Raw genomic sequence first — 17,060 nt, forward strand, 5'->3', positions numbered from 1 at the left:
GATTGAATATAGGGGTGAAGAATGTTGTATAAATGATGTATATATAAATGAAATAATAAAATTTTGATTATTAAAAAAAAAAGACTAAACCAAAAAATAAGTTGCGCAAAAAGAGTCACCAAGTAATAAAATAGAATAATTTCTCAGTGGCAGCTGTACTCACAAAATGTCCACACAAACATTATACATATTAATATTACTGAAAAACGTGTTCCGCACTCAATGTAGAGTGCATAAATTCATAACGATTAAAGTGGTTGCAAACCCACATAAAAAAAGACCTGCAAGACAAAGGCATAATGAGCTTGTATGCATAGCGTACAAGCTCATTATGTAATACTCACCTGAGATCGAAGCCCCCGCTGCGGTGCCCGTACACAGCACCGGCCGGTGACATTTCTCCCCAGAGTTACTTCCGGGTATCGCAGCTCCGGCGTTGTGATTGGCCGGAGCCACGATGACGTCATTCCCGCGTGTGCACGTGGGAGCCGCTGGTAACAGCACACTCACTTAAGCAAACGGCATGTACGTGCCATTGCTTCAGTGCGCATGTGCCGATGACGTCGGCACATGCAGATACAGGGGATATCTCCTAAACTGTGCAGGTGGGAAAATAATGATTTAATCCCTTGCAGATTTTGTAAGTTTGCCCACTTACAAAGAAATGAAGGGTCTATAATTTTTATCATACAGTCAGGTCCATAAATATTGGGACATCAACACAATTCTAATCTTTTTGGCTCTATACACCACCACAATGGATTTGAAATGAAACGAACAAGATGTGCTCTAACTGCAAACTTTCAGCTTTAATTTGAGTTTGTTTACATCCAAATCAGGTGAACGGTGTAGGGATTACAACAGTTTGTATATGTGCCTCCCACTTTTTAAGGGACCAAAAGTAATGGGACAGATTAACAATCATCCATCAAACTTTCACTTTTTAATACTTGGTTGCAAATCCTTTGCAGTCAATTACAGCCTGAAGTCTGGAATGCATAGATATCACCAGACGCTGGGTTTCATCAGTGGTGATGCTCTGCCAGGCTTCTACTGCAACTATCTTCAGTTCCTGCTTGTTCTTGGGGCATTTTCCCTTCAGTTTTGTCTTCAGCAAGTGAAATGCATGCTTAATCGGATTCAGGTCAGGTGAGTGACTTGGCCATTGCATAACATTCCACTTCTTTCTCTTAAAAAACTCTTTGGCTGCTTTCGCAGTATGCTTCAGGTCATTGTCCATCTGCACTGTGAAGTGCCGTCCAATGAGTTCTGAAGCATTTTGCTGAATATGAACAGATAATATTGCCCGAAAAACTTCAGAATTCATCCTGCTGCTTTTGTCAGCAGTCACATCATCAATAAATACAAGAGAACCAGTTCCATTGGCAGACATACATGCCCACGCCATGACACTACCACCACCATGCTTCACTGATGAGGTGGTATGCTTTGGATCATGAGCAGTTCCATTCCTTCTTCATACTCTTCTCTTCCCATCACTCTGGTACAAGTTGATCTTGGTCTCATCTGCCCATAGGATCTTGTTCCAGAACTGTGAAGGCTTTTTTAGATGTTGTTTGGCAAACTCTAATCTGGCCTTCCTGTTTTTGAGGCTCACCAATGGTTTACACCTTGTGGTGAACCCTCTGTATTCACTCTGGTGAAGTCTTCTCTTGATTGTTGACTTTGACACACATACACCTACCTCCTGGAGAGTGTTCTTGATCTGGCCAACTGTTGTGAAGGGTGTTTTCTTCACCAGGGAAAGAATTCTTCGGTCATCCACCACAGTTGTTTTCCGTGGTCTTCCGGGTCTTTTGGTGTTGCAGAGCTCGCTGGTGCATTCTTTCTTTTTAAGGATGTTCCAAACAGTTGATTTGGCCACACCTAATGTTTTTGCTATCTGTCTGATGGGTTTGTTTTGTTTTTTCAGCCTAATGATGGCTTGCTTCAGTGACAGCTCTTTGGATCTCATATTGAGAGTTCACAGCAACACATTCCAAATGCAAATAGCACACTTGAAATGAACTCTAGACCTTTTATCTGCTCCTTGTAAATGGGATAATGAGGGAATAACACACCTGGCCATGGAACAGCTGAGTGGCCTATTGTCCCCTTACATTTGGTCCCTTAAAAAGTGGGAGGCACATATACAAACGGTTGTAATTCCTACACTGTTCACCTGATTTGGATGTAAATACCCTCAAATTAAAGCTGTGGCTATCAAAACCATCCATCCCTCTAATGGACCAGGACCGGACGGCTTTTCTGGTCACCACTATAGAAAATACCAAGAAATACTTGCTCCCCACTTGTACGCTTACTTTAATGACCTTAGGAGAGGAAATAAAATACCTAATCAAGAAAATACAGCTTACCTGAATGTAATACCGAAACCAGGAAAGGATCACGGGGATTGTGCTAATTACCGTCCGATTTCTTTTTAATAAATATGGACCTTAAAATATTAACCAAAGTACTGGCCCTAAGATTGAATACTTTCCTCCCAAATTATATTCACCCAAACCAGGCTGGTCTTGTCCCGAACCGACAGGCATCAGATCAAACACGCAGGATAATAGATCTAATTTCAGCAGTCCAGTCCGATTGGGATGGTAAGGGACTTAGACGGGGAATGCTGCTTTCATTGGACATCCAGAAAGCGTTCGATTCCCTCTCCTGGGATTATTTGTTTGCTATGGATTTGGCGAGCACTTTCTGGCCCTCCTTAGGACGCTGCATGACACACCGTCGGCAGCAGTAATGCTGAGGGGATACTTTTCCCAACCCCGTACTATTAAGAGAGGTACTAGGCAGGGATGCCCATTATCCCCACTGTTATTTGCTCTAGCAATAGAGCCCCTGGCTATAAGGATTCAAACATGCCAGAATGTCAGAGGGATCACCTGTGGAGACTATGAACATAAATGTCTACTCTTTGCCGATGACTTACTGCTAACCCTGTCATCACTGATCACTTCCCTCCCCAATTTATTTGCACTACTACAGCCCTTTTCTGACTTCTCAGGGCTAAAAATAAATCATAGCAACTCCAGGGCATTGAACCTGTCGTTACTGAGTACCACTCAGAAAATTTTAGCACAGTCCTATCAATTTATATGGGAACAAGAGGCCCTTTCATACCTTGGGATAAATTTGATATCATCAACTCAAATGCTATATAAAAGAAATTACCTTGCCCTGTTTATACGATTGACTGAAGATTTAGCTAGATGGCAGATACACCCCCCATTGTGGTTTGGCAGACTACACTCCATAAAAATGAATGTGTTACCAAGGATATTATATTTATTTTGCACTATACCTGTTACATTGGTGTGAAAGTACCTCCAAACATTTCAAAACAAAATACTCCAGTTTATCTGGGGAGATAAGAGGCCTAGGGTGAACAAAGGTACAATGTACACTCCAAAACAGAAAGGGGGACTGGGCCTGCCTGATCTCTGGAAATACTTCTATGCAGCCCAATTGGCCCAGCTCACAAGGTTTCACTCCCATTAACCCCATGCAGTTTGGATGATTATGGAATCTTATTCCTGTCGCCCTGAACCAGTCTCTCATATTATGTGGCTCTCAATGAAAGAAAGACCGCTTATATTATGTCCTACTCTCTCCTTCTTGTTAGACATATGGAATATATAAAAAATGGATATATGGAATAGACTCTTAAGGACTCAGAAATTTAAATCGCCCCACAATCCATTAGCACCTTTATTGAAATATAGAGAGTTCACCCCGGGCCTCACACCCTAAATATTTAAATGGGGGACCAACAAGGGTCTAATACGAATAGCTGATCTTTGCGACCACAAAGGTATGCTATCCGAACGTACCCTGATAGACAAATATCAAATGCCATAAACTGAACACTATAGATATACACAACTGCACCGTTATGTACAAACTATAGCTCACAAGGGTGATTTAACAACATTGACCCCCATGGAACATTTATGTAGACAATATGATACCATTAGAGGTCATGTATCTGCTATATATACAATATTGATGTATGTTTTGAGGAAGCTGAACTACATGATCCAATGGGAACAAGATTTCCAGGAAACCCTTGACCTTGAGGAATGGTACACGATATCAGAAACAGCATCCCGTTCGCTTATCAATACCTCTATTATTGAGGCAAACTATAAGGTCTTGTTAAGATGGTACATGTGCCGGCTAGACTGGTCACCTTTGTACCCGGAGCCACTTCTAAGTGCTTTAGGGGATGTGGCCAAGTGGGTTCCACCTACCACGTGTGGTGGACATGCCCCAAAGTCAGGAGATTTTGGATCAGGGTATACAATTTTATATGTACTCTTACCCTGATTAACCTGACGAAATCAGCAAAACAGGCAGTCCTGGGCAGCAGGATAGCGGAAGCCTCCAGATTTCAAAGGCGACTCCTTACATTTATATTTATTTCAGCTAAAATAACTATAGCCAGAAATTGGAGATCCGCTGCCCTGCCATTTGATAAACTTAAACACAAAATGTCGTGGCTTATGTTGAATGAAAGGTTGACAGCCATAGCTCAAGAAAAGATGAAGTTGTTTCACAAAGTCTTGGATTCGTGGATTAGATACTTGGCGAATGACCCCAGGACGCTTACAAATTATACCTTCTCACAAGAGTTGGGTCTCTGGGCACGGAGCCGCAGTTCTCCCCCCCTCCACCCCTTAACCTTCCCTTCTTTGCTCTCATTTCTGCATCTTTTCACTACTCTGTTCTATTCTCCCCCTCTTTTAATAACATTTATATATGGGGTTTCAATTTTTGTTTCATTTATTATGTTGTTTCCTTCATTCATTCTTGATGGACCATTGCCAACTTGGGCCATTTAAGAAGATACCCACACGACCGGAAGAGCCAGGCTCCCCCGATAGTCAGATGGTGAGCTGGTTCTCCCTAGTGGGTGGAACATACATTAAGGTTTAGGAGTGGACCTATATATTAGGTCATGGTTTAAAATTCTTAAGAAAGAAAGGCTTACAAGCCACACCTATCTAAGTAAAAATGTTAAAATTAACATATGGTGACCATAACGATCTAAGTTAGCTATAAGAGAAGGAATCATTTAGTATGTTATATTATTCAATGTATGACTCCCTAAACATGTTACATCTTACACAATGAAAAGTCGAGATTTTTGTTCATTGTATCATAAAACTCCAATAAAAACTATTAAAACACAAAATTAAAGCTAAAAGTCTGCAGTTAAAGCACATCTTGTTTGTTTCATTTCAAATCCATTGTGGTGGTGTATAGAGCCAAAAAGATTAGAGTTGTGTTGATGTCCCGATATTTATGGACCTGACTGTAGGTGTATTTTAAATGATAGAGACAGAATATCAAACAAAAATCCAGAAAAAAACACACTGAAAAACACTGAAGACCGTCCCCTTCTCTGCAGCCAGAGCTGCACTGTGGATGAATGAGATAGAAGTCTGTATAGAGACTGCTATTCATTCGAAAAATGAAATATAGTAAACAGTGTTTACTATATTTCATTCACAAACTGACAAATCGTAAACACAGTTTACTATGTGTCAGTGATTAATGAATACAGAAGCGGTCAGTACTGTGATCGCTGTCTGTATGTATTCTTTCAGGAAAGGAAGGGGGCTGGTAAAACACATGTTTACAAGCGCCCCTGCTCTCCATCCATCCAGCGATCTCTTTTGTCTATGGCCTGTATCATTTGATAAACTCTATCATTTTATTTTTGTGGGTGTGACTTCATCTGAAATACAAAATGTTTGATGAAACAAAATTGCTGAATCAAGTGTATGCACTGTATATGCAATAAAATTTCCATGGGATAAGCTACACAGTAGACTGTGATTTTGGCAGCCAGGTTTTCCAAAAGCCATATTAATGTATGTTTCATAAACATGTTCTGGAGAGGTTGCGTATAGACTAACTACGCAAGTGATTTTGTCGCTGCAACTAATTGCTACTATGTTGCTGCTACAAAGTCACCTGTGTAGCTTAGCCCTAGTAAAGAGAATAGTGATGTTAAGAAATGTTCACATGTATTATCTGATGGGAAGCGTTTTATAGAACTTTATATCAAATACTACAGAAAAGATATGCACTTAAATGTCACAAACCCGATGAAATACTGATCCATTCCACACAAAAAAATGTCCATCAATTACACAATGAAACACCACAGAGTGTGTCCAATGAAATGCAACAAAATTTGAATTCAAGCCACAATTAAAAAAAACTAAATAAGAACATTGATTAATGCTGGAACAACAGCACCAAACAGTGGCATAAAGAAAAACAAAAAGGACCAGATCCCCAATCAAGATATAGTTTGTTATATATTTGGCCGCTCAGCTGTTCCATGGCCAGGTGTGTGTTATTCCCTCATTATCCCATTTACAAGGAGCAGATAAAAGGTCCAGAGTTTATTTCAAGTGTGCTATTTGCATTTGGAATCTGTTGCTGTGAACTCTCAATATGAGATCCAAAGAGCTGTCACTATCAGTGAAGCAAGCCATCATTAGGCTGAAAAAACAAAACAAACCCATCAGACAGATAACAAAAACATTAGGTGTGGCCAAATCAACTGTTTGGAACATCCTTAAAAAGAAAGAACGCACCAGTGAGCTAAGCAACACCAAAAGACCCGGAAGACCACGGAAAACAACTGTGGTGGATGACCGGAGAATTCTTTCTCTGGTGAAGAAAACACCCTTCACAACAGCTGGCCAGATCAAGAACACTCTCTGGGAGGTAGGTGTATATGCGTCAAAGTCAACAATCAAAAGAAGACTTCACCAGAGTGAATACAGAGGGTTCACCACAAGATGTAAACCATTGGTGAGCCTCAAAAACAGGAAGGCCAGATTAGAGTTTGCCAAACAACATCTAAAAAGCCTTCACAGTTCTGGAACAAGATCCAATAGACAGATGAGACCAAGATCAACTTGTACCAGAGTGATGGGAAGAGAAGAGTATGAAGAAGGAAAGGAACTGCTCATGATCCAAAGTATACCACCTCATCAGCGAAGCATGGTGGTGGTAGTGTCATGGCGTGGGCATGTATGGCTGCCAATGGAACTGGTTCTCTTGTATTTATTGATGATGTGACTGCTGACAAAAGCAGCAGGATGAATTCTGAAGTGTTTCAGACAGTGCAGATGGACAATGACCCGAAGCATACTGCGAAAGCAACCAAAGTGTTTTTTAAGGGAAAGAAGTGGAATGTTATGCAATGGCCAAGTCAATCACCTGACCTGAATCTGATTGAGCATGCATTTCACTTGCTGAAGAGACAAAAAGACAAAACTGAAGAGAAAATGCCCAAAGAACAAGCAGGAACTGAAGACAGTTGCAGTAGAGGCCTGGCAGAGCATCACCAGGGATGAAACCCAGCGTCTGGTGATGTCTATGTGTTCCAGACTTCAGGCTGTAATTGACTGCAAAGGATTTGCAACCAAGTATTAAAAAGTGAAAGTTTGATGGATGATTGTTAAACTGTCCCATTACTTTTGGTCCCTTAAAAAGTGGGAGGCACATACACAAACTGTTGTAATTCCTACACCGTTCACCTGATTTGGATGTAAATAAACTCAAATTAAAGCTGAAAGTTTGCAGTTAGAGCACATCTTGTTCGTTTCATTTCAAATCCATTGTGGTGGTGTATAGAGCCAAAAAGATTAGAATTGTGTCGATGTCCCAATATTTATGGACCTGACTGTACATCACCATTATCAATTGCATAAAAAGACAATAGCAAGATCATATATCATATATAAGTGCAAAAATCTTTCAGTGTTAAGCCCGAGGCGTTTCTGTACCTATGAAGAGTCCTTTCTTCAGGGGCATTTTATACGAAGTGTTGCTGCTATCAGATATTCTATAATGAGACAATATCACACATATCTTTAACGAATACCTCTTCAGGTTTCCTACTTATCCAGACTCCTCTGCAGCAACCTAGCCTTTTTCCATCATCGGGTATATACACTAGGTGGTAATCCTCTTTTGCATATCTCATACTTGACTGGTATGTTGTTATAACTTGACTTCAACAATGCTCATTTCTCTAACCTCAATGCCGATTCTGATGTGTGACTTTGTCTCATTATAGAATATCTGATAGCAGCAATACTTTGTATGAAATTTCCCTGAAGAAAGGACTCTTCATAGATCCAGAAATGCGTCGGTCTTAAGACTGAAGGCTTTTTGCATTTATATATGAAATATGATCTTATTATTGTCTTTTTATGCAATTGCCAATGGTGATGTATGCACCACATATTTTATATTATTAATACATTTCTACGTTCTAAAACTATTATGCTAATTAGTTGCCCCTAAAGTCCCCTAGTGTTTCCCTGGGGGGGTACTCCATATATACATCTGTTTAATTTGATTGGATTTCTACATATTTTTGCAGTAATACTGATCCCCATTCTACACACCTTCAGGTGTAGCATCCAGAGAACTGAGCTTATGTTGGGTGTTTTTCAATACTGATCTACAGCTCAGAAAGTTGTTCTGTAAACAGAAAATGTTCTTGCAGTTATGAAGTGAAAATGGGATGTAGATGATTGAATCCAAAATTAGTTATAAATCACCTAGAATACTTATCATACTATTGGCTCAGTTCACAAAGCTAATCAGGACCATGAGGATCTTTATTTTTAGCTCTGTGACTATTATTTTCATATCTGGTTGGACTTCTTTAAAATGACAACTGTCATTTCTTGCAAAATAAGGATTCTTATCTTGGCATTTTTAACTTTGTGAATTGAGCCTTAAAGTGTTACTAAACCCAGGACCCTGCATTCACTATATCTGGTCTCCCACAGTACACAGAACATGGAAATGCAATTATTTTAGTAAATATAAACTGCTAAATACCTTTTCTCATCAGCAGTATATAGCAGTCTTGTGGATTCTATCGGTGTTTAGCCAAGCACTGGTTAAAGCTTGTAGGAGGAGTTTTCTGACTGCCCTATGAGACTGCAAGACCCCTGACCCTCTGTCTGGACAGTGCTGATTGGCCCTGTGCTAATCACATGCAATCTCCCAAGAATTTTTTTTTTTTTTAGCAATACACACCAAACTGAGCATGTGCAGCCTGACTCCATAGGTTCTGTGTTATCAGGAAATTATCAAGGGACAGTGGAAGAAGGGGAGGATCAGAGAAGCCAGAATCAAGCAGCCTTTTTACACAATGCAGAGGAGTAACCCCTTATGCTCCACAGTGAGTATAACAAGTATGCTTTACCCCCTTTACATACTGATTTTACTGTTGTGGGTTTAGAAACAATTTAAATATCTTATTATTTATTGTTGCCCATTTTCTCATTTTTAAAGTGTAGATCACAGGTTAATATTTTGATAAGTATTACAGATAAAGCTTACAAAAGATTAGTTCTGTACTCTTTTTCTTACTCTTGCCCATTTTTTTTTAAACAAAAGATTATGGCATCCGTCCTTACAATTTTCCATTGAACATGACTGATGGCTCTGCTCTCTGCATTACAAACAGTATTACATGCCAAACATTTTTGATTTATCTCAAGTATATTTCAGGCTATATAAAGTTGTAGTGAAAAACACAGAAGAATTTCAATAACATTTTCTCCCAATGAAAATTCAAGCATATCCACCTATCTAGATGGACTACAATTGAAATTCCAATTTCATACTGCTGAACAACCAAACAAAAAAGTACCATTTTATGCAGTGTACATTGTGTTCAGTGCACAATGTATTTCATGCATTCAAACAAGTTCAGCATTTCTAACATTAAAGACTGTTATGCATTCAGAAGTAAAAAGTGTTTATGGAGAGAAAAAGTTAACTTCCAAAGTAAAATTTGCAGCTTGGTAATCTTGGCAAGGAGAGAACATTTTGTAGACCTTTTGTTGCAACTAACTTGGGTTCTTCCGTGTGTTGCCACGTTAGGAATTTAGATGTTTGGTTATCAAGAGAAACCTCATTCTGTCACTAACTGTATATTTTTCATTGGTGTATATAGCAACCTGTCTGTGTTCGTTCAGTTTATCACTTTAGTTTTCCACTGTTATGCATTTTAATATCTCCCAAATTTTTGGTAAATTTGAAACAAAACAGCCAATACACTTAGGTTTAGATTCTGTCAATTTGTAATTTTGTATAATTTAGTAAGAATGTATTTTTATATGTGGACCTCATTTTTGTGAATGGTTCCAAATGATCATCACAGTGTGGATGGTTCTAACAGCATCATAGTGTACGTGCAGTGAAATGCCAGCAGTGACCATGATTTCATGCTCTCCTGCCTCTGAACAGGTTTCCAGAGATAAATACCTACAAATAGTTTTTGTTTGCTCTGAAAGCACGGTGTATGAGTTTTTAGACTTGCTGGTTTGCTGGACCCATGCACATGTTATTGTTTAGCAATCCAGGTACATTTTTCAGGTGATTGTTGAAACACACCTGCTTTAGTGTAAATGATCAGAACCAAATATACAAAAGCAATATTTTTTGGGTGTTCAACATGCATGACAAGCTAGGACCACACTGTACACGTTCAACATCATTGTACAATCAGCTACATAGATTTAGCAATCACATTCACTTTGTGCACGTGTTCAAGATATAAGCATATTAGAGTGATTTATTCCTACTCTTCTTAATTTCTGCCGGAAATAAAGCCTATTGTCTGTACTTGAGATGGCATCATGCTTTTTGAAAAATTTCCACATGCAACAGTAAAGGTAAAATAGAAAAAGAATTAAGACTCACCTTACATTACTGTTTGTCAATAGCTTGACTTACATTCTCAGATATTTGTTTAGCACTTTTACAGCAAATTGAGTAACTGAACCCCTTGTTAGATTGAAATTCAACATTTTTTGCTTTTTTTTCAATTTGTTCAGTATGTTTCCAGTTAGTGGTTTTGACTTAGGAAAATAGAGGAATCCTGCCAGTAACTTCAATTAATGCAGGAAACAGATTTGATCAATTTGGCATTACAACTTCCCACCCAGCATATTGTCAATAAATTCTATGCAAGATGTAGAAACCTTGCAAGAAGATCTAAACAAATTAATGGGGTGGGCAACCACATGGCAAATGAGGTTTAATGTTGAAAAATGTAAAATAATGCATTTGGGTGCCACAAATATGAATGCAATTTACTCACTGGGGGAGAACCTCTGGGGGAACCTAGAATAGAAAAAGACCTGGCGGTCCTAGTAGATGACAGGCTGAGCAATGGCATGCAATGCCAAGCTGCTGCAAGCAAAGCAAACAGAATATTGGCATGCATTAAAAAGGGGATTAACTCCAGAGATAAAACAATAATTATCCCACTCTACAAGACTCTGGTCTGGCCTCACCTGGAGTATGCTGTCCAGTTTTGGGCACCAGTCCTCAGGAAGGATGTGCTTGAACTGGAGAGAGTCCAGAGAAGGGCAACAAAGCTAATAAAGGGACTGGAGAATCTCAGCTATGGGGAAAGACTGCATGCACTGAACTTATTCTCTCTGGAGAAGAATCACTTGAGAGGGGATTTGATTTCAATGTACAAATATGGTACTGGTGACTCCACAATAGGGAGAAAACGTTTCAGCGCAAGGGATATTAATAAAACATGGGCCATCCACTAAAATTAGAAGAGAAGTGGTTTAACCTTAAACTGCGTAGAGGCTTCTCTACTGTAATGCCCTGTACACACGATAGGATTTTCCGACAACAAATGTTGGATGTGAGCTTGTTGTCAGAAAGTCAGATCGTGTGTATGCTCCATAGAACATTTGTTGTCGGAATTTCCGCCAACAAATATTTGAGAGCAGGTTCTCAAATTTTCCGACAACAAAACTTGTCAGAAATTCCGAGCGTGTGTACACAATTCTGAAGCACAAAAGTCCACACATGCTCGAAATCAAGCAGAAGAGCCACACTGGCTATTGAACTTCATTTTTCTCGGCTCATCTAATGTGTTGTATGTCACTGCGTTCTTGACGTTCAGAATTTCCGACAACATTTGTGTGACCATGTGTATGCAAGACAAGTTTCAGCCAATATCCTTCGGAAAAAAATCTACGGTTTTATTGTCAGAAAATCCTATCGTGTGTACAGGGCATAAGAGTGGCAAGGATGTGGAATTCTCTTCCACAAGCAGTGGTTTCAGCTGGGAGCATTGATAATTTAAAAAAATGATTAGATAAGCACCTAAATGACCACAACATACAGGGGTATACAATGTACTATTAACATAAAAACTTACACACAGGTTGGACTTTATGGACTTGTGTCTTTTTTCATCCTCGTCAACTGTGTAACTATGTAACTATGTAATTGATGGCTGGGTGGGACATTCCTCGATCAGTGGATGTCGGCTCGCCACCGGTATCATGTGATCGCTGTGACCAATCACAGCAGATCACATGACAATTGTAAACAATGGATGGCTGCCTTTCATGCCATCCATTGTGTACAATTGTGTTGCTAGCTGTGATTGGTCACACTGATCATATGGTACAGACAGGGCCAATCACAGCCCATTTGTACCATGTGATTAGGTGTGAGCAATCACAGCTAAACAAACAAAAACAGACTGAATGAATCAGTTTAACCACTTGACAACTGGGCACTTAAACCCCCCTCCTGCCCAGACCAATTTTTAGCTTTCAGCGCTTTCACACTTTGAATGAATATTACTCAGTCATGTAATACTGTACCCGAATGAATTTTTTGTCCTTTTTTTCAAACAAATAGAGTTTTCTTTTGGTGGTATTAGATCACCTCTGGGTTTTTTATTTTTTGCGCTATAAATGAAAAAAGACTGAAAATTTTGAAAAAAAAAAAACGCATTTTTCATAGTTTCTGTGATAAAATTTCACAAATTATTAATTTTTCTTCATAAATTTTGGCCACAATTTATACTGCTACACATCTTTGGTAAAAATAACCCAAATTAGTGGATATTATTTGGTCTTTGTGAAAGTTATAGAGTCTACAAACTATGGTGCAAATCATAAAAAATTGATCACACCTGATGTACTGGTAGCCTCATTTCTTGTGACCCTAACAAGCCAGGAAAGTACAAATACCCCCCAAATTACCCCTTTTTTGAAAGTAGACATTCCAAGGTATTTAGTAAGATGCATGGTGAGCTTTTTGATGTTGTAATTTTTTCCCACAATTCTTTGCAAAATGAAGATTTTTTTATTTCCCCACAAAATTGTCATTGTAATAGGCACTGATGAGATGGCACTAATACGTGGCACTGATGACAGATGGCACTAATACGTGGCACTGATGACACTTTACACTGATGACAGATGGCACTGATACATGGCACTGATAACACGTGACACTGATGACAGATGGTACTGATATGTGGCACTGATGACACATGACACTGATGACAGATGGCACGTGACACTGACAGGTGGCACTGATTACAAATGACACTAATATGTGGCACTGATGACAGATGGCACTTATACGTGGCATAGGGGACAGATGGCAATGGGGACAGATGGCAGTGGGGACAGATGGCAGTGACATGGCAGTGGGGACAGATGGCAGGGACATGACAGTGGGGACAGATGGCAGGGACAGATGGGGACACTTTTTTCATTTTTTTTTTTTTTTTTTACACTTACCGCTGCAGCGGTTCGCTCTCTCTCCTCACACGCTGTCTCCTTGTGAGGAGGAAGAGCCGGCGATGAGAGATGATCTCATATGTTTACATATGAGATCAACTCTCATTGGCACCACCAACCGCGCTGAAAACAGCAGCTATGATTGGCAGTTTTCAGCGATCTGTGACTGGCTGTGTCCAAGGGACATGGCCAGCACAGAACTCCCCCTATGTGCGCCCGCGGGAGCGCGCATTGCGGAAATAAACAGCAGGATGTCCAGGGACGTCCTCCCGGCAATTAGCGTCCACACTGCAGCCGTCTTTCAGCTATAGCGTGGGGGCGAAGAGGTTAATGGAGTAAAAATGGTTGCTTATACCAGTGAAATTTACTGGTATAAACAATCATATAATGTCTAAAAAAAAATCCTAATCACCTTCCCAGTGTTACTATGGCAACATTGTATTGCTCTGGTCACAGTGCGTAAAGTAAAAAATTCGAAAAAAGTAATAAAAAACTAAATTTTTTTTGTTGTACATACTGTTGCCAGTCAGTGTCCCTGATCACCACCACACCCATTATATAATAACGCTGTACTGCACTGGTGTCAGTATGTAAAAAAAAAGTTAAAAAATAACAAATTTAATTTCTTAATTTTCAAAAAATATTGGCCTGTGCAGGAAGGGGGTAAAATGGCAGGTATTGAAGTGGTTAACTTTCTTTGAAACTGAACTGTGGAGGAATTAAAAACTACTCTTGCTTCCTTAGTAGCTGGTGTTCTCCTTTTATCTCCTGCATGGTCCTGCATTGTATGTGATGATGTGAGAGTGCAACCAAAGAACGTCAAAGAGAAGTGACTTTGGGGGACTAGTCGCATAGAGAGGAAGAAGCCTCCAAGAGCCTCCAAAAGTGAGGCATTGGGTAAGTAAAACTGCTTTTTAATTTATCCAAGACAAAAACAGTGTAGCGGGGAGCCCCATTGCAATGGTAGTTTTTAAATGTCCACAAAGTTCAGCTTAAATAATTAAAACAATAATATAAAAAATATTGAAATACTGTAAAAATGTTTTTAAAGTGGTGTTAAACCTGAAATCAAAAATGTAAAATATTGCTGCTTACCAAATCATTAGATGTGGTAGTTGCATTAGTTTTCTTTTTTATGCTTTTTTACCTCTGTTTTCACCTGGTGATCTGCCCAGTAACACACCTCCTGTATTAGAGTGCCCCCACTCTGGATAAATGAGCACAGGGGTAACTTTGGACAGCAGCATTGTCAGTCGGGGGGAAGGGGAGTGTTAGATGTTGTAGTGGATTTAGATACACTAATACATTGAAGCTGAACTCCAGCTAACACTTTATAAACATTTTTTTCCTTTTGGGTTTAAAGTTTTACATAAATAAAATCTGATCATTGTAAGCGCCCCCTTACCCCTCAGTGGTAAATGGTTTGTCACATCCCTCTAACTGCTACATCTGCAAGAGAGCTTATTCTGTTAAAAAAACAACAGACTTACTGGCCAGATCACCAGGTGAAAATAAGGGAAAGAAAGTCTAAAAAGAAAAGTAATGCAGCCACCACATGTAAGAATAGGTAAGCTGCAATATAATACATTTTGGCTTTTGTGAACTCTCAGTGTAAAAAAATGTCATGCTGCATGCTGTAATACGCCATACTGTGTGTTGCTGTGCTGTTAATTTTTAAAGGCACCTCAATGCACTAAAATAGCACAGCTCCAACGCACATGTGTTGCAGCACACCATTAACCACTTCAGCCCCGGAAGGATTTAACCCCTTCCTGACCAGAGCACTTTTTACAATTTGGCACTGCGTCGCTTTAACTGCTAATTGCGCGGTCATGCAATGTTGTACCCAAACGAAATTTGCGTCCTTTTCTTCCCACAAATAGAGATTTCTTTTGATGGTATTTGATCAACTCTGCAGTTTTTATTTTTTGCGCTATAAACGGAAAAAGACCGAAAATTTTCGAAAAAAATGATATTTTCTACTTTTTGTTATAAAAAAATCCAATAAACTCAATTTTAGTCATACATTTAGGCCAAAATGTATTAAGCCACATGTCTTTGGTAAAAAAAATGTCAATAAGCGTATATTTATTGGTTTGCGCAAAAGTTATAGCGTCTACAAGCTAGGGTACATTTTCTGGAATTTACACAGCTTTTAGTTTATGACTGCCTATGTCATTTCTTGAGGTGCTAAAATGGCAGGGCAATACAAAACCCCCCCAAATGACCCCATTTTGGAAAGTAGACACCCCAAGGAAATTGCTGAGAGGCATGTTGAGCCCATTGAATATTAATTTTTTTTGTCCCAAGTGATTGAATAATGACAAAAAAAAAAAAAATACAAAAAGTTGTCACTAAATGATGTATTGCTCACACAGGCCATGGGCATATGTGGAATTGCACCCCAAAATACATTTAGCTGCTTCTCCTGAGCACGGGGATACCACATGTGTGAGACTTTTTGGGAGCCTAGCTGCGTACGGGGCCCCGAAAACCAATCACCGCCTTCAGGATTTCTAAGGGCGTAAATTTTTGATTTCACTCCTCACTACCTATCACAGTTTTGAAGGCCATAAAATGCCCAGATGGCACAAACCCCCCCCCCCCCCAAATGACCCCATTTTGGAAAGTAGACACCCCAAGCTATTTGCTTAGAGGCATATTGAGTCCATGGAATATTTTATATTTTGACACAAGTTGTGGGAATGTGCCAAATTTTTTTTTTGCACAAAGTTGTCACTAAATGATATATCGCTCACACAGGCCATGGGCATATGTGGAATTGCACCCCAAAATACATTTAGCTGCTTCTCCTGAGCACGGGGATACCACATGTGTGAGACTTTTTGGGAGCCTAGCTGCGTACGGGGCCCCGAAAACCAATCACCGCCTTCAGGATTTCTAAGGGCGTAAATTTTTGATTTCACTCCTCACTACCTATCACAGTTTTGAAGGCCATAAAATGCCCAGATGGCACAAACCCCCCCCCCCAAATGACCCCATTTTGGAAAGTAGACACCCCAAGCTATTTGCTTAGAGGCATATTGAGTCCATGGAATATTTTATATTTTGACACAAGTTGTGGGAATGTGCCAAATTTTTTTTTTGCACAAAGTTGTCACTAAATGATATATCGCTCACACAGGCCATGGGCATATGTGGAATTGCACCCCAAAATACATTTAGCTGCTTCTCCTGAGTACGGGGATACCACATGTGTGGGACTTTTTGGGAGCCTAGCCGCGTACGGGGCCCCGAAAACCAATCACCGCCTTCAGGATTTCTAAGGGTGTAAATTTTTTATTTCACTCTTCACTGCCTATCACAGTTTCGGAGGCCATGGAATGCCCAGGTGGCACAAACCCCCCCAAATGACCCCATTTTGGAAAGTAGACACCCCAAGCTATTTGC

The 17,060-nt window shown here is 39.7% G+C and overlaps 1 protein-coding gene across 1 annotated transcript in view; it reads right to left on the minus strand.

Moving 5' to 3' along the window:
- NPFFR1 (neuropeptide FF receptor 1) overlaps positions 1–17,060 on the minus strand; it is a 618,890-nt gene that overhangs the window by 283,086 nt on the left and 318,744 nt on the right. The gene's annotated exons all lie outside the window — the stretch shown is intronic.

The sequence above is a fragment of the Aquarana catesbeiana genome, linkage group LG08 (genome assembly GCF_042186555.1).
Source record: "Aquarana catesbeiana isolate 2022-GZ linkage group LG08, ASM4218655v1, whole genome shotgun sequence".
Classification (NCBI taxonomy): domain Eukaryota; kingdom Metazoa; phylum Chordata; class Amphibia; order Anura; family Ranidae; genus Aquarana; species Aquarana catesbeiana.